This window comes from Oryctolagus cuniculus, chromosome 3 (assembly GCF_964237555.1).
Source record: "Oryctolagus cuniculus chromosome 3, mOryCun1.1, whole genome shotgun sequence".
NCBI lineage: Eukaryota > Metazoa > Chordata > Mammalia > Lagomorpha > Leporidae > Oryctolagus > Oryctolagus cuniculus.
The window spans coordinates 145,000,113-145,021,922 of NC_091434.1; the positions used below are offsets into that span (position 1 = coordinate 145,000,113).

General features: G+C 41.5%; 1 long non-coding RNA gene and 1 pseudogene across 5 annotated transcripts in view; both read left to right on the forward strand.

Moving 5' to 3' along the window:
* LOC127491650 (uncharacterized) overlaps window positions 1-6,668 on the forward strand; it is a 62,409-nt gene extending 55,741 nt beyond the window's left edge. For 3 of the 5 annotated variants that reach the window (XR_011387407.1, XR_011387405.1, XR_011387408.1), the window contains one exon: window positions 3,977-6,380. This is a non-coding gene — a long non-coding RNA (uncharacterized lncRNA). The other 2 variants (XR_011387406.1, XR_011387409.1) reach the window with 2 other exon arrangements.
* Window positions 6,669-11,432: 4,764 nt separating this feature from the next.
* On the forward strand, window positions 11,433-14,516 carry LOC127491649 (cyclin-G1 pseudogene; annotated as a pseudogene).
* Window positions 14,517-21,810: the final 7,294 nt, after the last annotated feature.

Sequence of the window (21,810 nt, forward strand, 5' to 3'; positions counted from 1 at the left end):
ACCTGGGAAAGCAGCAAAAGGTGGCCCAAGTATTGGGGGCACTGCTACTCTCATGGGAGACCCAGATGGAATTTCTGGCTTCTCAGTCCCTGCCTTTGTGCCCATCTGGGGAGTGAACTAGTGAATGTAAGGTCTCTTTCTCTGGGTGTCTCCCACTCTCTCTCCATTACTTTTAATAAAATAAATATCAAAAAATAAAAAAGAGACAAAGCTGCATATACTTTTTATTTTTCACACTACTTCTGTAACAGAATATGCCTAAGCAAACAGGTAAACCAAAAGTACAAAATGTTCTATGTAGTGGGGTGATTTTTTTTTTTCAATTTTAAACTTACCTTTAAAATATTCACATAATTATTTGCTCTTTGTACACACGTGCATCCATAGATACAAACGAAACTGGATAAACAAAATAAAAATGAAAGTAGTTTGGCAGAAAAAGGTAGGAGCAGGATGAAAACCAGACTTTTCAGGGATGCTGTTTTCCTTTTCTTATTCTCGTTCTAGTCTGTATTCCATCAGCTCCCTGCTGCACTTGGGGCCCAGAGCACAGTAACTTTTGTTGTGTGGATTTGTTAACCTTGATGCTGGATGCATGGCGTCCAGCAGAACTATTGCTTGCACAGTAAAAATGTCCACATCTGACTCTTCGGTAATTTAATGATTAATTTCTGCTTGCAAACTCACACTTCTCGGGAGAACTTGGTGGGAGTCAAGTGGTGGAGGGCGTGGAGTGTTATTCAACGAATCCAATGCAATCTCGGAAAAGCCAAAACTGTAATTCAGCAGCACACTGTGAAAAAGATGTGTGTCATTTATAGGTCTTCTCATTTCATTCCATTTCCTGTCTGAGAGATTAATAGTATTGGGTACAATAAGAAGATAAAATGCTTTGATTGAAGGGATAATGAAAATGACTGACAAAAATTTTTTTTTGCATTGAAATAAGTCTATGGATTTGGATATTTCTGACCACATATTTTTCTATACAGAAGATTCAGAATAATAAGAAAATTTACAGTATATGCTGTGTGCAGGCCAAGTACTGTCCTTTGAACTCTATACATAGTGACTTACTTAAAGCTTATAATATGCCATGAGGTAGTGAGCACTATAATTTTCATATAAAGAAACAGACACAGGTAAGTTAACTTACTTGGCCCAGGTCACAGACCTGGGCAGTGGCTGAAACTCAGATCCAGGATGTGCTTACAAGGACTGTGTCAGACTGCCAATTGCTTCATGTCTATGAAAAAAAATCAATGAATTAATTAGAATAGCTAACATTATTCTGCACTCCCTCTATGTCAGCCATTGTCTTAAGTATTTTACCTGCAATATCTCAATTTGTCCTTGCAAAAATCTTCCGTGGTATCATTAATTCCATCAAGAAGATAAAGAAATGAGGGCTCAAAGAATGAGTAACTTGTCCAAGTTATGAACTTAGTAAAAGGGAGACAGGATTCAATAATTAGATTCGAGTCTTCCTGTTCAATGGCTTGGATTGTCATCAACATTTATTGAACACTCATCGGATTCAGAGTTAGACTAATGGGCATCTGTCCCTTGAGATATGCCATTACCTAAAAGCTGTAATTTGTCTGATGGCTTGAAGAATGGAGCCTAAGCAGCAGCATGATGTTGACTAATTTAAAGTCCAAGAATTAGAGTATTAGATGATTGCTTCATTGTCCTGCAATCTGAATGGTTGCATATTTAAATTCTTTGACCAAATATCCTTAAACTTATTAATAATGTTTGAGTGATTTTTCAAGACATGCCGAGCTTATTTGAATAAGTATTCTTGTCTTTGTGGGTTAACAGAGCTGAGATTTTGCTCAGCGATTGTAGCTTAGGGCAAGATGACATCAGACAAACTAGATACAGTGTAATTATTTGTGAATCCTGTTCAACATTGGTATTCTCTTTTTTTGAAAAGCAATTAATTAAATTTATTTGAAGGTGCGTGTGAGAGAGAGAGAGAGAAAAAGAGGGAGAGAGAGAGAGAGAGAGGTCTCCCATTTACTGATTCGTTCCCCAAATATCCACAAAAGCTAAGGCTGTTTTAGGCTGAAGCTAGGACCCAGGAACCCAATTTAAGTCTCCCACATGTGTGGCAGGGGCCCAAGTACTTGGGTCACCACCTACTGTCTCCCAGGGTGTGCATTAGAAGGAAGTTGGAGTTGGGAGCAGAGCTGGCAGTCAAACCAAGGCACATTTGTTATCAGATGCAGGTATCCCAAGTAGTATCCTACCTATAGAGTCAAGTGTCCATCCCAACATTGGTATTCTTGATGTATTCTTCATAGAAAGGGAAGAAACTAACAACAGGAATGGACAAATTAAAAATTGGCTTTTATATGCATTTAATGAGTGCATTTATAATGTATATAATGTGTGCAGTTTTGCAATGTATATAGTTATGTGATTTTGTCATGTTTGTAATATAAGTAATGCATGTGTACGAACATTATGAAAAAATTAGAGTACAAAGTTTAACTGAGAGTTAGTTGTCAGGGACTTTGGCTCCAACCCAGCCAGGTGAGCTGATGTCCCCTGGGACCCAGAATGTGTAAAATGGTGGGACTGATGGTCTCAAGAGGATCTTTATTCCATTTATAAGGTAAATACCTCTTATGAGACGTGTCCTAATGCATGATTTTCCTAACAGATAAAAGCTGTCAGTGATGGTGAAGCAGTGGAATACTGAGAAGGGTGGTGGTAGATTTTGATATAAACACATAATGAGAAAGTGACTTATAAAGTAGACAAGGTCATTAGGATGTATTACAGTTCAGGAATGCCAGTATGTATACTATATTCTATAAATGCCAGCATATTACCTATTGCAGAAGTTATACAAATTTCAAGGAATTAAAGTAATGGTAATTATATATATCTATGAAATATATGAAATCTGTTCTCTTTATATTAATAAAAATGTTTAAAAATAAGAAAACACCAGCATATAAATAGTAGTTTTGAGTGGTGACCAGTTCACTGTTGTTTTAAGTATAAAACAGAATAAATGATTCTTATTTTACACAGGAATGAATATATATCAATCTATTTTCTGCCCATCTCTCTTGATCTACCTTGTAGTCCAATTTTTAGACACTGAAACTAATAATGTAGGACTAATAACCTAGAAATCTTGTCTTACTTCCTATCTGAAGATTGTACAGTGGAGGAGAGGCCTCTTGAAGTCTGACTGTAGCAGCACTGATATTAAGAGATGGAGAATGTCTTCAGAGGTTCTTCTCTGCTATTTAACTTCCATCTGAAACTTTATTAGAATTTAAACTTTGATGATCCAGTAATGTTGATGTATCTAGTTTAATTTTAGTTCAATTTACCTACAGAATAAAAAATTCAAATAATTTCTTTCAATTGCTAATTAAAATATGTGTCAGTAATTGTTTTGCAAAGCCATATTACTGCCAAAAGCTTTATTGCTTTTCAAATGTTCTGCCAAAATTGAAACTGTTGCTGCTCAAAGAGATTCCCTTGTAAATTTTCTGCAAGGGATGAGTCAATCAATAGAGCAGCTGGGGGCTGGAGTCGTGGCCTAGCAGATTAAGTCACCTCTTGGGATGCCCACATCTCATACTATAGCACCAGTTTGAGTTCTGACTGCTCCACTGCTGATCCAGCCTCTGCTAATCACCTGGGAAGGCAGCAGATGACAGCTGAAGTACTTGTTTCCCTGTCATCCCCTAGGAGACCAGGAATGAGCCCCTGGCTTCTGGCTTCAGCCTGCCCCAGCCCTGGCTCTTGTAGCCATCTGGGGAGTGAACCAGCAGATGGAAGATCTCTCACTTTCTGTCTCTTTTGCCCTTAGTCACTCTGCCTTTCAAATTCATAAAATAAATAAATCTTTTTAATAGAGCATTTTATTTGTATTGCATCTTAAATGAGTTCTTTCTCCTGTATCAGCAACTCCAGCTCTCATTTTTGTTCCTCTTCTTGTCACCAGACAAGTGAAACCAACTCCAAATGGGCAAGGACAAGAGGTGAAATGTAGCTGCACAACAATCAGCTGAAACTACATGTAATTCACTGCAGTTCTGCTTCTCAATAAGGAAAGCTACTTTTAGTTGTCTATTGTACATTGTTTTATGCAGAGGATTTTTTTTTTGTATTCACTTAAAATCTAGAACACTATTTACTAAGTGCTAGGTGCTGTGTGAGGTAATAAGTAGTGAACAACCAACACACTTACTATTCTGGGGTTACCATTTTAAAGGAAGGAAAAAAGTGAAAAGTGGAACTGATGGTATGGCTCCTTGGGTTAAGCCTCCACATGGGTAGCTCACATCCCATGATGCAGTGCTGCTCCACTGCTGATCTAGTTTCCTGCTCCCTTCTGCCCACATGAGAAACCAAGATGGAGTTTTGGGGTCCTGATTTCATCCTGGCCAAGCCCTAGCTGTTGCAGCTGTTTGGGGAGTGAATCAGAAGATGGAAGGTCAATCTCTCTCTCTCTCCCTCTCTCTCTCTCTCTAGCTTTGCCTTTCAGATAAATAAATAATTCTTTTAAAAAATTACAGGTAAACAAGCAGTTGTCTTTTAAATAATACATATGCATGTGTAAATCAACTGGTTACCCCATTTAACTCTACATTTTTGATTAAACTTCTCCTCCCAATCTTTCCCCAGGCTCCTTCCTAGTCAGGAGGGCTTGCTCTTATTCTTGGTGATCCAAATAGGCTTCTGAAATTACCCTATTGTTTAATCATCTTTAGGTACAGAATCTTATGGCAAAAGACCTACTGAGTGCCTCTCCCTCAGGAAACTCAGTGGCTGCAGAGAATCTAACAGGCAATCTATGGTTGCCCTGCTATCTCTTTTGAATTTGCTAACTGGGATTAGATTATGTTCGGTCAAGAATAAATTATTGGTGACAGGAAGTTAGTGAATTTATCCACCAGGTCTGGACAGGCTAGGTGAATTTGTCCATGGGGAATGGTACAGTCAAATCAAGATGGCCATGGTCAGTGATCAGTGTTATAGCCAAGAGCTGAGTGACTGAGTTGAACTGAGTAGGAAAGATAGAAGAAAGGAACTAAGGTTAGCAGCTGAAGCCAGAAGAAAGGGGTACAGAAGCCAAGACTGAATTTGGTCTCTGTGTTGAGATGCCTCCATTCCAGTCTACACAAGCACAATCCACTAGATCTGTAAAACTGATCAAAGTCACTTTCTGGTGGTATAGCCATCACTGAGCAATGGTAAAAGCAAAAACAAAACTTGAGTTCAAATCTTCGCTCCAGTATTAACCTCACAAGGAGAATTTTAGTATTTCAGAAAATCTTTTTTCTTATTCCAAAATGGAGATTTATTTGAAAATTAAGTTGTATCTGTACAAAAAAACACCCCCAGGTTAAAATATACTGTACACATTTAAAATTAGAAAATGATGTGACATCATTTCAATTAAGAGTACTCTGGATAATAACTCTTCCTGGAGACAGATTTTTCTCCCCTGTTTGATTTACATACTGCCTAGACACTTTTAGATGCTTGTAATGTCTATTAGAATTCTAGTTATAACAGAGATCACTCTCAAACACCAGAAAGGCTGAAAGAGCTTAGAGAAACTGTGCGCTCCAGACTCAATGTGGGATTAACAGTAAGTCTCCCACCGTGGCAAAGATAAACTAGAAATTCTGCATGGCCGACTAGAAGTCAGCTCCACCTCTGCTTGCCTGTTTCCTCTGAGGTCTGCAGCAGTCAGAGGAGGTGGTGTGCTGGGCCAGTGGGAGGAGTGCTGGGTCCCAAGCATTTGCAGACTACAGACACAGAGGGGCAAAGGCCCAGGAGATCCATGGCCTGGCCACTTAGCTAATGTGGGCCTGCAGACAAGTTTAGTGCATTGTGACTCACTTGGACAGTGAAGGTCTGAAATCCAGTGACCTTTGACACCTCTTCAGTGTTCCAGGTCTTTGGTTCTATAGATTAACTAAGCTGGGCCTTTGCAGAGATTTTACATTGCAGAGCATGTTGATTCTATCACTCATTGATCCTGTGAGGAGGGACAGTGTATGATTTTATCCTCATCTCGTGGATGAGGAAATAGAGATTTGGAGGTTGTGTCCATTACCAAGTTTCATTACCAAGCCAGAGTCAAGCATCTAGAGTCAAAAACATTTTGTTGATTTTAAAAATTGTATCAGAGTCGGGTGTGTTTCCCTTTAAGAGGTCTTGGCAATTACAAATTATTTTGAACTATCATGTGATGTGGTGGCTGCTATGGAAACTGCATTAATACATGAAACATGCAAAGCTTGTCACCACATCAGATGTTGCTGCCCTTTGGCTATGCTAACTTACTCATCTGTTTTTTTTTTTTTTAATATTTCTCTTTCTTCTTTATTTTTCTTTCCCAGACACATGCACACTGTACTTATAATCCAAGAAATCTCATTTTGAAGTGACTCATTCTTATGAAATGCATTCAGTGGCTTGGAACAAAAGATTCTGCTGGAAATTCAACCTGGGAAAATAATCTATTTTTAAAAACACTTACCTAGTATTCATTTTGTATTTCTGTGGTTCAAACAAAATGTGAGAAGAAGCTAAGGAAGAAAAACTAAAGTCATGAGCTAAGATCATGCTTGTATTATATTTGCAAAGGAAAATAATGCATGGGTTTAAGTATGAAAATTTTTTCATTATAAATATATATAAAGATAAAATGTCTTGAACTATGTTTTTTAAAACCTTATATGCTGTAGTGAAACATTAGCACTTACAGGTATCAATGAATACTAAAACAATGTCATTCTTTTTAGAAAAAATATACAACTGTATATTACATATGCTAAAATATATGTCATATTTGTAAATGGTTATGGCCCATACTCCAATGCTTGATACTTCAATGCAGATTCTCTCCCTCCCAAGTGGAACTCACTATTATACTTTCTTGTTGTCAACTTATAAGCTATTATGCTATGCTGATATTCTTTTATTTGCATTTCTGACTAATGAGTTAGATTTTTTCCTAAACCTCTGAATTAATTATATAATTTATATAAAATATTTATTCAGAAATTTGACCATTTTGCTGATTTATATTTATTATTTATATATAAAGGGAAATAAACTTTTAATAGTATAGAAAATATTACTGTTTTGATATCATAAAGATTTAAATTTATGGAATTGAAAATTCTATCCTCATGATGCATTACAATAATTTTATGCTTACAAAATTCTCCCTCATGCATGTATTAAATATTCAAATGTATTTTATGCTCTTAGTTGTTACCCTTTAAGCTTTCAATCAAATTTCAATGTATCTTGGATACATTACAAATTGATGAGCAGCCTTTTTATCAAAATAGTTGGTTCTTCCAAACACAACATTAGAAATAATACACCATTTCCCTAAGGACTTATGCTGCTTTAAATTCTGTATTAAGATTGTCATATTTGTTCTAGAATATTTGTTAAGAATTATCTCAATTCTTAAACCAGCACTATACCTAATTTTTATAATTCAAAAATAAATTTTAGTAATCTAATAGCATAGTTCACTCCTTAACATTATTCTCATTTGTTTCATCTTTCTAGATAAACAAAATGAAGTCCTTATTCCCAATCAAAATTCCCAATCCTTTGCCTCTTCTGTTTCATTTAGCTTGATTTATTTATTCTGGCTTATATTTAATGTTTAGTTTAAAAGCGGAGGAAGCCATTATTTTACCAGAATTATAAGGAATGGAGTGCTGGACTCACAGAACATTTTTGTACAGGACTTCTTGGGGAAATAAGAGTTAATCGTAGGCAGAAGTTCAGAAAATACTAAAAAAAAAAAAAATGCTCTTGAACACCTGCAACTTGGAAAATGGGCCTGAAATGCAAGAATATTTTTTTAAAGCAGCAGCAGTGGTGATATCACGGTGGTGATGGTAAAAACTCAACGACTTACACAGAGGGAGCATGAAAGGGTTAAGTGGTCAATTAATTTACAGTAGTCCATCCACTGTAGTGTTCTCACCCTCAATAGCGAGCAATATTTTTACCTTGGGAAATTTGGTTATAATCTGGAGGAGTAATGCAGGAACCCAGAAGAGCCTCTCCCAAACCATGCCAGTCACACTGGCATAACAGAGAAGACTGACATTGGACACAGTTGAAAAACAGACTCATATCTCCAGCAGTCACTGCATAACATGTTCTTATTTAGTGTTATGGGAATTACAAGACTAACAGGATTGTGAAGGGGACTTGACATTTTAAGGACAGATATGCACATGAGACAGCGAAATATTACAGATAAGCTAAGCTTTGAAATTTGGCTCCAGTCTCTATACTGGTAGTTTGATGATGGGCAATTGCATAACTCATCTAATTTTAGAGTTCTCATTCAAAAAATTGATTATGATAATATTTTGTCGAGAATGAAAAAAGGTGAAAGGATTTAATGGAGTGTTATACAAAGTGGGAATGATATGTAATAATAAATGTTCATAAATATTTTGTATTGTATTTACTGCACAAAGTCAAAAGTGTGTCTCATGTTGTGTACAATCTGAAATGACTTATATGCTCCATGGAGTGTAAAAGAAAATGAGAAGTCCCAAAGTGCTAGCTGATTAGATGGTTAGAGGAGACATCTGAAAACACTGAAAGATATTTAGAAAGTGGCTACTCTGATTAAAGACCAAAAACAAAAACAAAACACTGCTGTGACCATTTATCCCTAGTGAGACAGTTAGAAATAGATGAAATAATTTCCAAAGAGATGAATAGCAAAAAGTCCACTCAGAAGTTAGGAACTGTGCTACGGAATTTTCAAATAAGTTATCAACATCCAAAAGAGAAATCTATTACTCGACCAAGAGAGAGAATTATCAGGCCAAGACAACATCCTGAATGAGAGAAGAAGTTGAAAATACCACTGAGTCTGTGTTCCCCAGTTCCAAATCTACTCAAGTAGATAACAATTCCACAGTGGAAATGTATGCACCTGGGGATCTTCATTTTCTATAGAACTGACAGTTCTATTCTGGATGATGAATAGTAATAAAAAAAAGCATTTAAAAAATTTGAGGCAATTGTGGGTTGAATCAAGGAAATTATTTGCCTTAAATTTTACCCTGTAAATTTTTGGGTAGGACAACTCATCAAAAGATCTTTCACGAACCTGTCAGTTCCTTTGATGTCTAAGGGAGTGACCAAGTTATGCTTGTGTTATGGCCATTCAAATATATTTTGTAACAGGGTAGTTTGCTGGGAAAGACAGCAGCATAAAGTAAGAACAAGAGAGCTGGTATTTTCATTCATTCATTTGATCTCTCATTTAGTATATAATTTATTGAATATGATACTCTGTGTGTGGGCTGACAATACGATTTTGAATGAAAGCACGGATGTTTTGCCTAACAGTTAATATGCCCGCATCCCACACTGGAGTACCTGGGGTCAGCATATAGCTCCATGCTTGCCTCCATCTTCTTGCTAATCCACACCTGCTGCCTACAAATGCAGCAGTGATGGCTCTAGTTAATTGGGTTCCTAGCCAGCCATGCAGGAGAACTGGAATAAGCTCCCAACTCCTAATTTTGGACCCAGCCCACACCTGACCATTTTAGCAGGCATTTAGGGAGTGAACCAGAGGAAGATCTCTTTCATTTCTCTCTCTCTCTCTCTCTCTCTCTCTCTCTCTTGCTTTCTGTATGTATGTATGTGAGAGACAGAGAATGAAGCTGTAAACACTCCCCCGAATTTTTATAATAGTAGCAACCAAAAAATCATAGTATCTAAATCAATTTATAGTATTATGTAGCCAGCAGTGCTGTGAAATGATGGTGTCATTATCCACAATGTGGAATAAAACTTGGGAAGTACAAAGTATTTCAGGAAAGGTAGACTGGAGGTAAGCAATTCAAATGAGTGCTGAGTCAGTTGCTACAGTAGAGCAGCCTTACTTTCCTGAGCCCCTCAGTACCGGCTGATTCTGTAGTGCTCTGCCCAGGTTGACTTACCACCTCCAACCTGCTGGGGAAACAGGTTTCTGACAGTTCACAGAGCAGGCCACTCAAGGATACACCCCTTCCTGGCAGGCTTAATGAATAGCAGGGATGGGACTGAGTACTCAGGCCTAACCCCTTCTCTCAATTGGAGACAGCTCTAAATGGTTATCCCAGCTCCAGAGCTCCAAGTCCGTCAGCTGAGAGCTGGATTGGAAGTGGAGCATCTAGGTCTCGAACCGGCGCCCATGTGGGATGCCGCCGCTTTGGGCCAGGGTGTTAACCTATTGTGCCACAGTGCCGGTGCCAGTCCTCCATCCAGTCTTGTCTCCTCCCTTCACCTTGCTTCCTTCAGTAGCTTCTCCTCAGGCCCTAGCCCAACCAACCTACTGCCTGGAATTCTGTCTCTCGGGGATCCAGGCTAATATACAAAGAATCGGAGGGAGCTGGGGCTTCCCTCTGGAACTTAGGGAAAATTCAGAATGGTTTTGTTTTAAAAGATTTATTATTTGTTTGAAACGCAGAGCCACAGAGAGAGACAGATGGAGTCCTTCCATCATCTGGTTCATTTCCCAAATGGCTGCAATAGCCAGGGCTGAGCCAGGCTGAATCTAGGAGCCAGGAACTCCATCCTGGTCTCCTGCTTGAGTGGCAGGGGTCCAAGCACGTGGGGCTCCACTGCCTTCACAGGTGCATTAGCAGGAAGCTGGATCAGAAGCAGAGTAGCTGGGACACAAAGAGGCACTCCCATATGAAATACTGGTACTGCACGCCTCAGCTTAAGCAGCTGAACACAACACTGTCCCCCCGACATTTTTATATGCAAAGAAATAAAGTACAAAATTTGAGGGGGAAATTTAGATATTGACTATACATGGATCTTGTAAATAACATCCATGAAGAATTTTTAAACTTGAGCTTACGTCTGTGAAAAAAAAAGTTTTTAAAAATTGGCTTTTACACCTGTAAGGACTATTCCCACCTCCTTGAGAGAGACAGAGAGAAAGGTCTTCCTTTTGCCGTTGGTTCACCCTCCAATGGCTGCCATGGCCAGCGCGCTGTGGCCGGCGCACCGCACTGATCCGATGGCAGGAGCCAGATACTTATCCTGGTCTCCCATGGGGTGCAGGGCCCAAGTACTTGGGCCATCCTCCACTGCATTCCCTGGCCACAGCAGAGAGCTGGCCTGGAAGAGGGGCAACTGGGACAGAATCCGGCGCCCTGACCAGGACTAGAACCTGGTGTGCTGGTGCCACAAGGCGGAGGATAGCCTAGTGAGCCGCGGCGCCGGCCCAAAGCTTTTTAATGACAATCTTTTCAGATTCTTGATAGTCACTATCAAGAAAAAAAAATTGGTTTACACAGAACAGATGAAAAATCTTTTAAATGCATTTTGCATCAAATAACATAATAAAATTCAGAATTAATGAAATAATATATAAAGAATATATATAAATTGTTGAAATTACATATAGAAATTATATAATGAACCTTACATGACAAAATGTAGTGATAAAACTTCTGGTGATACTTGTAATGGATCTCAAATCAAATCAAACTTTTTCAAATCAGAAATTTCAAAATTACGCTGAGTATCTCCTTTGTAGAATACATATACATTACTAGGGCTATGACCAAGCCCCTTGCTTGGATGCCTCAAAAATGCACCTGGATTGCAAAATAGACCGAGCCTTCAGATGCGTGTGAGCAGAGTTCCAGGTTTCACCCCTGACTTTGGCCTGGGTATTCGCTGGGCTCCTGGAACATGTCCTCTGCAGCAGATTCGTGGACCCCACATCCACGGCGGCTGCTGACATGGATGCAGGTGGTGGAGGACTTCTTCCTTTGTAGCAGAGCAGCAGGTGCTGGATGTTTCTTGTATCACAGCTTTCAGGGACGCTAGGCACGCTGTTAGCCTTGCTCTTCCTGAGCCGCTGTCTAAAGATCTGAGCAAGAAAAGCTTGGAACTTTGGAGACTATCCCAGGTCCTCTTTGCCTCCCTGAGCACTTCTCTTAAGTCATTTGTATTTTGTGTAACATCTTTTTCCTTTTTTTCCCAAAAGAAACTTTTTAATCTAAGGGATGCAAATTTCCAAAGTACAACTTTAGGAACATGGTTATCTTCCCACCATGCCGCCCTCCCATCCACACTCTCATCCCTCCCCTTTCTTCCTCTTCCATTACCAGTCTCATTCTTCATTAAGATTCATTTTCGATTAACTTTGCACACAGAAGACCAACTCTATACTAAGTAAAGATTTTGACAATTTGCACACACACACATACACACACACAAACTGAGAACAAGTTTTACAGTTAACTCTCAGAATACAGCTCATTGAGGACAGAGGTCCTTCATGGGGAGTTAGTGCACAGTGACTCCTCTTTAACCCTTTTGTGGCAGAACGTTGTGTGCTGTAGAAACATTGGAATACTATTTGGGTATAAAAAAAGAATGAAATCCTGACATTTGCAACAACATTGATGGAATTGGAGCTCATTCTGTTAGGTGAAATCAGCCAGACACAGAAAGACAAATGCTTCATGTTCTCTCTCATGTGTGGATTTTTTTTAAGTTGCTCTGAACTTAAAGTAGTGGTTACTAGAGATTGGAGGAGGGATAGAAGAGGGGAGATAGAGGGTGGTTGGAATACGGGTACCAAAACACGGTCAGAGGGTTGACACTGGCGTAACGGGTAAAGCTGCTGCCGACATCCCATATGGACACCGGTTTGAGTCCCGGCTGCTCCGCTTCTGATCCAGCTCCTTGGGCTTCTGCACTTGAGAGAGAGAGACCCAGAGGAAGCTCCCAGCTCCTGGCTTTGGATTGGCACAGCTCTGGCTGTTGTGGCCATCTGGAGAGTGAACCAGCAGATTCTCTCTCTCTCTCTCTCTTCTCTCTGCCTCTGGCTCTCTGTAACTCTGCCTTTCAAACAAACAAATAAATATTTAAAAAATAAACATGATCAGATAAAAGGTATAAATTCTGCTATTCTACAGCACAGTTGGGGAACTAGAGTTCACAGTGACCTACAATATATTTTATGAGTGGCTGGAGAGGAGGTGCTCAAAGCTACTAAACACAGGGTGGTGATAGTGAGAAGGAGATGCTGATTGTCCTACTCATATATTATTGGGGGTCTCATGTTGAGCCCCAGAGTCATATGCCACTATTGGATGCTAATTAAAAATTAAAAACAACGGGGCCCTTTGGCTCCGAGCTGACCCTCTGGAGAGCAGTGTCATCTTGGCGGGGCTGTGAAGACCTTCACCCAGGATGGCTCCCCCTCCCCGGGCCTCTCCCCTCTAGCCCGAGAGTCCCTCGTCTCATAGACCTCTGGAATCTGGTGTCGTGGTGGTGAGGTGAGAGCAGGCCTGGGGAGGGAGGTTACCACTGAGGAGCTGCAGCCACTATCAAGATGATGGAAGTACTGACAACAACTGGCTCTCAGAAACTGCTACACCAGCTGAACACTGTTGAAACAAGAGTCTAGATGTCAGCCAAAGGTCTGCAGCTTGAGACTAATTGAGTCTGCACACGATAATGGCCTCAAAATGATTGCAAAGTACTCAGAGGGACTTCAGAGTACAAGATCTTGGTCTAACTAAGGTTTTTGGCTTTGCCGCAGAGACATTTTCTCTAGCTGTGAATTCATTGGACAGATACCTGTCTAAAATGAAGGTACAGCCCAAGCACCTTGGGTGTGTTGGTATGAGCTGTTTTTATTTGGCTGTAAAATCAATAGAAGAGGAAAGGAATGTCCCACTGGCAACTGACTTGATCCGGGTAAGTCAGTATAGGTTCACGGTTTCAGACTTGATGAGAATGGAAGTGATTGTATTGGAGAAGGTGTGTTGGAAAGTCAAAGCCACTACTGCCTTTCAGTTTCTGCAACTCTATTATTCACTCATTTAAGAGCAGTTGCCTTTGAAAGGAGAAATAGCCTTCATTTGAAAGACGGGAAGCTCAACTTAAGGCATGCCACTGCAGGATCTCATTTTCCAAAGCGAAGCCTTCTGTGTCGGCTTTGTCTGTCTCTGCCTTGGAGACCCAAGCACAGAGTGTGTAGAGTTAACAGAAGGGACAGAATGTCTTCAGAAACATTCCAAGATAAATGGCAGAGATGTGACCTTCTGGCAAGAGCTTGTATCGAAGTGCTTAACTGAGTATTCATCAAACAAGCGTTCAAAACCAAATGTTCAGGAGTTGAAATGGATTGTTTCTGGGCATACAGCATGGCAGCTGAAGCTAGTTAGGATAGAATAACTCAGGCCGGCGCCGCGGCTCACTAGGCTAATCCTCCGCCTTGCGGCGCTGGCACACCAGGTTCTAGTCCCGGTTGGGGCGCCGGATTCTGTCCCTGTTGCCCCTCTTCCAGGCCAGCTCTCTGCTGTGGCCCGGGAGTGCAGTGGAGGATGGCCCAGGTGCTTGGGCCCTGCACCCCATGGGAGACCAGGAAAAGCACCTGGCTCCTGGCTCCTGCCATCGGATCAGCGCGGTGCGCCGGCCGTGGCAGCCATTGGAGGGTGAAACCAACGGCAAAGGAAGACCTTTCTCTCTGTCTCTCTCACTGTCCACTCTACCTGTCAGAAAAAAAAAAAAAAAAAGGATAGAATAACTCCCCTTCCAACAATTCCTGAAATGGTTCCTTAATTCATAAATTCGGATCATTGTTATTATTTGTACAGAGGACGTTATCCAGTGCTATAATTTTTTTACAATTGAAGAATTAAAATATCAATTCTCTTCAAAGTAAACAAAATCAAGTTGCAATAGCAAAAGGGAAATGACTTCACTGATCTGGTCAGCTAATATTTGAAGACGTTTACTATATACAGTACCCTAAGGGTAAGGAATTATCTAACTTCTGATATGTATGTTAGTCATTTCATTAATCAGCACAATAAAAGTATCTTCCTCAACAATGCAAGTTTTTTTATTTTTTTTTATTTTTTTTTTATTTTTTTTTTTTTGACAGGCAGAGTGGACAGTGAGAGAGAGAGACAGAGAGAAAGGTCTTCCTTTGCTGTTGGTTCACCCTCCAATGGCTGCCACGGCCGGCGCACCGCGCTGATCCGATGGCAGGAGCCAGGAGCCAGGTGCTTTTCCTGGTCTCCCATGGGGTGCAGGGCCCAAGGACTTGGGCCATCCTCCACTGCACTCCCGGGCCACAGCAGAGGGCTGGCCTGGAAGAGGGGCAACCGGGACAGAATCCGGCGCCCCGACCGGGACTAGAACCCGGTGTGCCGGTGCTGCTAGGCGGAGGATTAGCCTAGTGAGCCGCGGTGCCGGCCAACAATGCAAGTTTTTTAAAAGTAGCAGTAAAATTCTATTTTCTTATTGCACATCATCTTGCTCTATGTAGACCCAAGCTCTGGCTCATTTAATAGCTGAGTAGGACAATAAGACCAAACTTTTGGATCATATGTGGACTAATTTGAGAATGTTATCTTATAAGTAAGATCAATATGAACTTGGATAGTGTATCTAAAGAAAAAACAAGATACAGCAGATCAGTCTTGACATTAGGTGTCTGGAAACCGCAAGGGTGTCTCAACACTGTAGTTACTTTAACATTTGGAATTCTGGGAAAGTAGTTACATGCATTAAAAAAAAAAAAACTTGGGGTCACCGCAAAAAAATTATAAAAATAAAACCAGGGACCGGCGCTGTGGAGTAGTGTAAGTAAGGCTACCACCTGTGTTGCCGGCATCCCATATGGGTGCCAGTTCAAGTCTCAGCTGCTCCATTTCTGATCCAGCTCTCTGCTATGGCCTGGGAAAGCAGTAGAAGATGGCCCAAGTTCTTGGGCCCCTGCACCTGCATGGGAGACCCGAAAGAAGCTCCTGATTCCTGGCTTCACATCTACACTGCTCTGGCCATTGCAGCCAATTGGGGAGTGAACCAGCGGATGGAAGACTTTCTCTCTCTCTCTCTCTCTCTCTCTTTTTGCCTCTCTGTAACTTTGCCTTTCAAATAAAGAAATATATAAATCTGGCCGGCGCCGCGGCTCACTAGGCTAATCCTCCGCCTTGCGGCGCCGGCACACCAGGTTCTAGTCCTGGTCAGGGCGCCGGATTCTGTCCCAGTTGCCCCTCTTCCAGGCCAGCTCTCTGCTGTGGCCCGGGAGTGCAGTGGAGGATGGCCCAAGTCCTTGGGCCCTGCACCCCATGAGAGACCAGGAGAAGCACCGGGCTCCTGGCTTCGGATCAGCACGGTGCGCCAGCCGCAGCACGACGGCGGTGGCGGCCATTGGAGGGTTAACCAACGGCAAAAGGAAGATCTTTCTCTCTGTCTCTCTCTCTCACTATCCACTCTGCCTGTCAAAAAAAAAAAAAAAAAAAAAAAAAAAGAAAAGAAAGAAAGAAATATTAAAAAAATTAAAAACAAAACAGCTGTGTTTTCTGACTTGTCAGCATTATCGATAATATGAAGATATAATTTGATTTTATTTGGGTAGGGTTGCAAATATTTAGCAAGAAGGTACTTGAAATGATATCCAACTTTGTTTAGTGTTATAGTATATTTGCCTAAAAACAGTTTCCAAAATCCTCTGACAATTTGCAATCTAAAAGCTAGGTTAGGTAATAGCTATTCATTAATTTCTAAGGGAGATAAACTACTGAAATATATATAACCAAGTTTGAGTTTTAACATTTTTTCTGTGTCATACAGAGAGGCTAAGTGTATTTGACTTTGTTTATGAACTTGACATATTATACTATGAGGAAGCATTTGCCTCCAGAAATTATGAAATAATGTATTCATAAACTTCTAGTCCACTCTAGAATCCTGTTATGTGAGATACACAAAATATATCAAAATATATCCTTCTAGGGGCTTGGCACTGAGGGTTAAGCCACTGTTTGTGATGCCCGCATTCTATATTGGAGTAACAGTTTCGAGTCCTGGCTGCTCTGCTTCCTGTCTACTCCCTGCTAATGTGCCTGGGAAGGCAGTGGATGATGGCCCAAACACTTTGGCCCTTGCACCTAGGTGGAAGACCAGGATGGAGTTCCTGGCTCCTGCTTCCGCCTGGCCCAGCCCTAGTCATTGGGGAGTGAATCAGTGGATGAAGGATCTCCCCCTCCCACTCCTTATCTCTTTCTGTAATTCTGCCTTTTAAATACATAAATCTTTATAAAAATATATTCTTCCTAGGTTTCTCTGAAAAAGGAAGTAATACTAATGATTAAAATTACAATCAATAAATAAAACTATTGGAAATAACCAAGGTAAAGGGGAAAACTGCAGGCCAAGTATGCAGGAAAAGTAGGATGTGTTTTTGATAAGGAAAGGTATGAGATATGCAGGGTGTGATTTTGCTAAAGGAAACATGAATAATTTTATCCCAAAGTAGATGACTGTTTTTTCTAGAATGAGAAATAGGAAAACATAAAAGAAAAACAACTTGAATGGATAGAAAAATTCTGTAGAAGTTTTGTGTTGAAGGAACATTGAAAAAGGAATTCATCTGTGATCAAGCTGGACAAAGATTGGAATGGATTTATTTTTGTTTTCTTTTCAAATGAACTTTAACGTCAGAAGTGTATTGATGCAAAATTAAGATAATGAAGTATTACTGGATTATTGGTCTATCAGAATGCCCACATCCCATATCAGCCTGGGTTTGGGTCCCAGGTCCACTTTTATTTTTTAAGATTTATTTATTTATTTGAAAGTCAGAGTCACTCAGAAAAGGGGAGAGAGAGAGAGAAAGAGAAAGAGAAGGAGAGAGAGACAGAGGTCTTCCAGCTCTGGTTCACTCCCTCGTTGGCTGCACAGTTGGAGATGCGCAGATCCGAAGCTAGGAACCAGGAGCTTCTTCAGGTCTCCCACGTGGGTGCAGGGGCCCAAGGACTTGGGCCATCTTCTGCTGCTTTCCCAGGCTTAGCAGAGAGCTGGGTCAGAAGTGGAATAGCCGATGTCCATATGGGACTCCAGCACTGCAGGCGGCAGCTTTACCTGCTATGCCACAGCGCCGGCCCTTCTGCGTCCACTTCTGATTCCAGCTTCCTGCTGATGTACATGCTGGGAAAGCAGCAGCTGATAGTTCAAGTACTTGGGTCCCTGTCACCCATGCGAGAGGCCTCAGCTGAGTTCTGTAACTAATGAAGCTGGCCTGGTCCAACACCAGCTGTTGTGGGCATTTGGGGAGCAAACCTTTGAATGGTAGATCTCTTTTTGTCTCTCTGCCTTTCAAATAAATAAAAGAAATTATGAAAGGTATTTTTTTACCTTTTATGTAATCTGTCTGGGAAACCAAGACTTTGTTTCATACAAAAAAATCTGTGCTTTATACTCATATCCTTGACTTCTCACTTTAAAAAGAGCTAAGATTTTTTTTATACTTGTGAAAACTTTGCCTTCCCACAATCAAATCCTAAGTGAAATTTTCTTCTTGTTCTTGAACTGACTTCGAGTTTTCCTTGTGGGTCCCTATAAAAATCTTGAAAGATTTGCTCCTTCACATTGTAAAAAATTATAAAACAACTTGGCTTATTTAGTATATATGATTTCATGGGGATCCTTATACAATGAGAAGTGATGCTTAACCTTTCCATAGTTGTACTGGTAAATGTTATTAATGTAAGTATTTCATAAATTGTATAAATTACCTGCCTGTGATATTTCCTGGCCTGTTGTTATCAGTTGTAATTATAGTTATTACTGAAAATGTTGTATGCCACAGAGGTAACGAAATATTTTTGTCAAATTCTCATAAAGTCTTAATGTACTTATTTGAAATGCATAGTGAGAAAGAGAGAGAGGAATCTCCTATCTGTTGGTTCACTCCCCAAATGTCTGCAGCAGCTGGGGCTAGGCTGGGCTAAAGCCAAGTCTGGGAACCCAGTCCAGGCCTCCCATGTGTTGTTAGGGACCTAAGATTGAACTATCAGCAGCTGCCTCTCAGGGTGTGCATCAGTAGGAATGTAGAATTGGGAGCTGAGGCAGGATTTGAACACACGCACTTAGATATAGGATGCGGATGTCTTAACCTCTATTCCAAATGCCCACTGCTCTTATCACATCTTTAATTATGAGCATTCAAAGTCTTTTGTCATCCATTCTGACTTCATTCTGATTCCTTGCTGAGAGCTTTCACCATCAGCTACAGGTTAGACCACTTCATGATGGTTTTGCTTCAACAACTTCGAGACCTTACCGCAGGGCTGCATGTGAGTTCCCAGGACAGGTTTACACAACTGAGCCCAAGACTGACTGGAAGGTTCTTTTTGTTTGTTTGTTTGTTTGTTTTTTGTTTGTTTGTTTGACAGGCAGAGTGGACAGTGAGAGAGAGAGATAAAGAGAAAGGTCTTCCTTTTCTGTTGGTTCACCCCCTAATGGCCGCTGCGGCCGGCGAGCTGCAGCTGGTGCACCGTGCTGATCCGAAGCCAGGAGCCAGGTGCTTCTCCTGGTCTCCCATGCGGGTACAGGGCCCTAGCACTTGGGCCAGCCTCCACTGCACTCCCGGGCCACAGCAGAGAGTTGGACTGGAAGAGGAGCGACCGGGACAGAATCCAGCGCCCCGACCGGGACGAGAACCTGGAGTGCCAGAGCCGCAGACGGAGGATTAGCCTATTGAGCTGTGGCGCTGGCCGAATAGGTTTTGATTTGGACCACTGCTGGCCCATTTGTGTTCTGTTTTCCATATTTAAGAAGCTATTTTCTCTTCATCTATTACAGGCTTCCAACCAGAAATGAAACATTTATCTTTTCTCTCTGTTTGATCAATGCCTTAAGAATTTGAAAATTCTGGCCTGCGCTGTGGCTCAATAGGCTAATCCTCCACCTGTGGCGCCGGCACACTTGGTTCTAGTCCCAGTCGGGGTGCCGGATTCTGTCCCGGTTTCCCCTCTTCCAGGCCAGCTCTCTGCTGTGGCCAGGGCATGCAGGGGAGGATGGCCCAAGTCCTTGGGCTCTGCACCCACATGGAAGACCAGGAGAAGCACCTGGCTCCTGGCTTCGGATCAGTGTGGTGTGCTGGCCTCAGCAGCCATTGGAGGGTGTACCAACGGCAAAGGAAGACCTCTCTCTCTCTGTCTCTCTCTCTCTGTCCACTCTGCCTGTCAAAAACAACAACAACAACAACAACAACAAAAAGAATTTGAAAATTCTTGCTTTCCCTGCAATTAGTTATTGGCATAAATTTACTAAGAATCTGTTCTTATATTAGACACAGTTGGGTACATTGAATGTATTACCAAGGTTTGCACCAGAATGTCCTATTGGGGAGTTATGTGCAGAGAATCTGGTTTAAGGAATTGAAGTTGGCTTTAAGGAGTCAAGACTTCCAAAGCCATCTTTGAAACACCACAATGGTGCAAGGCTTATAGGGTTCCCAGAGTCATAAGAAAGTCACTTCCTGGCAGCTCCAGGAACCTGGAGATAACTAGGCAACCTCAAGATGAGTGTGATCCATTTAAATCTATAGGGTTGCAAAAAAACCTGAGAGTGATTCCTTGACTTGTTGTCTTGGCCTCAAAGAGCTCTTAAAAGTCTAATCTGAGTTTATGGTATGGGCCTGTACCTTAATTTTCAATGCAGGATCTTGAAAACAAGGTTTATTTAAAAGGTAAGAAAGTAGGGCTGATGTTGTGACATAGCAGGTAAAACTACCACCTTCAACGCCCATGTGGGCTCCAGTTTGTGTCCTGGATGCTCCAATTCTAATCTAGCTCCCTGCTAATGGCCTGGGGAAATGCAACAGAAGATGGCCCAAGTACCTGGGCTCCTGCACCTATGTGGGGAGACCTGGAAGAAGCACCTGGTTCCTGGCTTCAGCCTGGCCCAGCTCTAGCCACTGTCTGCCAACTGGGTAGTTAATCACAGGATGGAAGATATCTCTTTCTCTCTCTCTCGCTCTCTCTCTCTCTTTCTCTTTCTCTCTTTCCCTCTCTTTCTCTAACTCTGTCAAATAAAAAAATAAATCTTTAAAAATAAAAGGTGAGAAAGTGAACATACATTCACCCATGAGTGAGGGCTGACCTAAAGGGAGAAACACACATCAAGAGTAGGCCAGAAGGGTGATCAAACAGAGAGCAAACAGCGTGGACAGCACCCCCCAACTGTGATCAGGGCAAAAAATCAGCTTCTTTTATGAGGTAGGAGGTGGTGCTGTAGCATGCTTGAAGCTCCTGGGAATTTCATGGCTCCTCCACATAGAATTTAATATCCACATGGTCATTATGGCCACTCTCCCTTTCCAGGTGCATTCTGGGAAGATGGGTATTTTAAACTGATAGGTAAAGAGGTAAAATTATACAGCAGGGCTGCAAGGGTTCCAGCTTACCTAGGCTTAACTAGCTGTTTGCCTATTCATACCACGTCAGTTCCTTATGAAATGTTTCAGCAAAGCACATTCCAAATAGGCTACTTAAACATTATCATTCTTACTGTGCATTTGCAAGTAATTAAGCCAAACTGAATGACAGTTGACTTATTTTATAAAACAGAGTCTAGGCCGGCGCCAAGGCTCACTTGGCTAATCCTCCGCCTGCGGCGCTGGCACCCTGGGTTCTAGTCCCGGTTGGGGTGCTGGATTCTGTCCCAGTTGCTCCTCTTCCAGTCCAGCTCTCTGCTGTGGCCCGGGAGGGCAGTGGAGGGTGACCCAAGTGCTTGGGCCCTGCACCCGCATGGGAGACCAGGAGGAAGCACCTAGCTCCTGGCTTCGGATCGGCACAACACGCCGGCCATAGCAGCCACTTGGGGGGTGAACCAAAGGAAAAAGCAAGACCTTTCTCTCTTTCTCTCTCACTAACTCTGCCTGTCAAAAAAAAAAAAAAAAAAAAAAAAAAAAGGAAAAAAAAAACAGAGTCTAAAGGGGGGTGC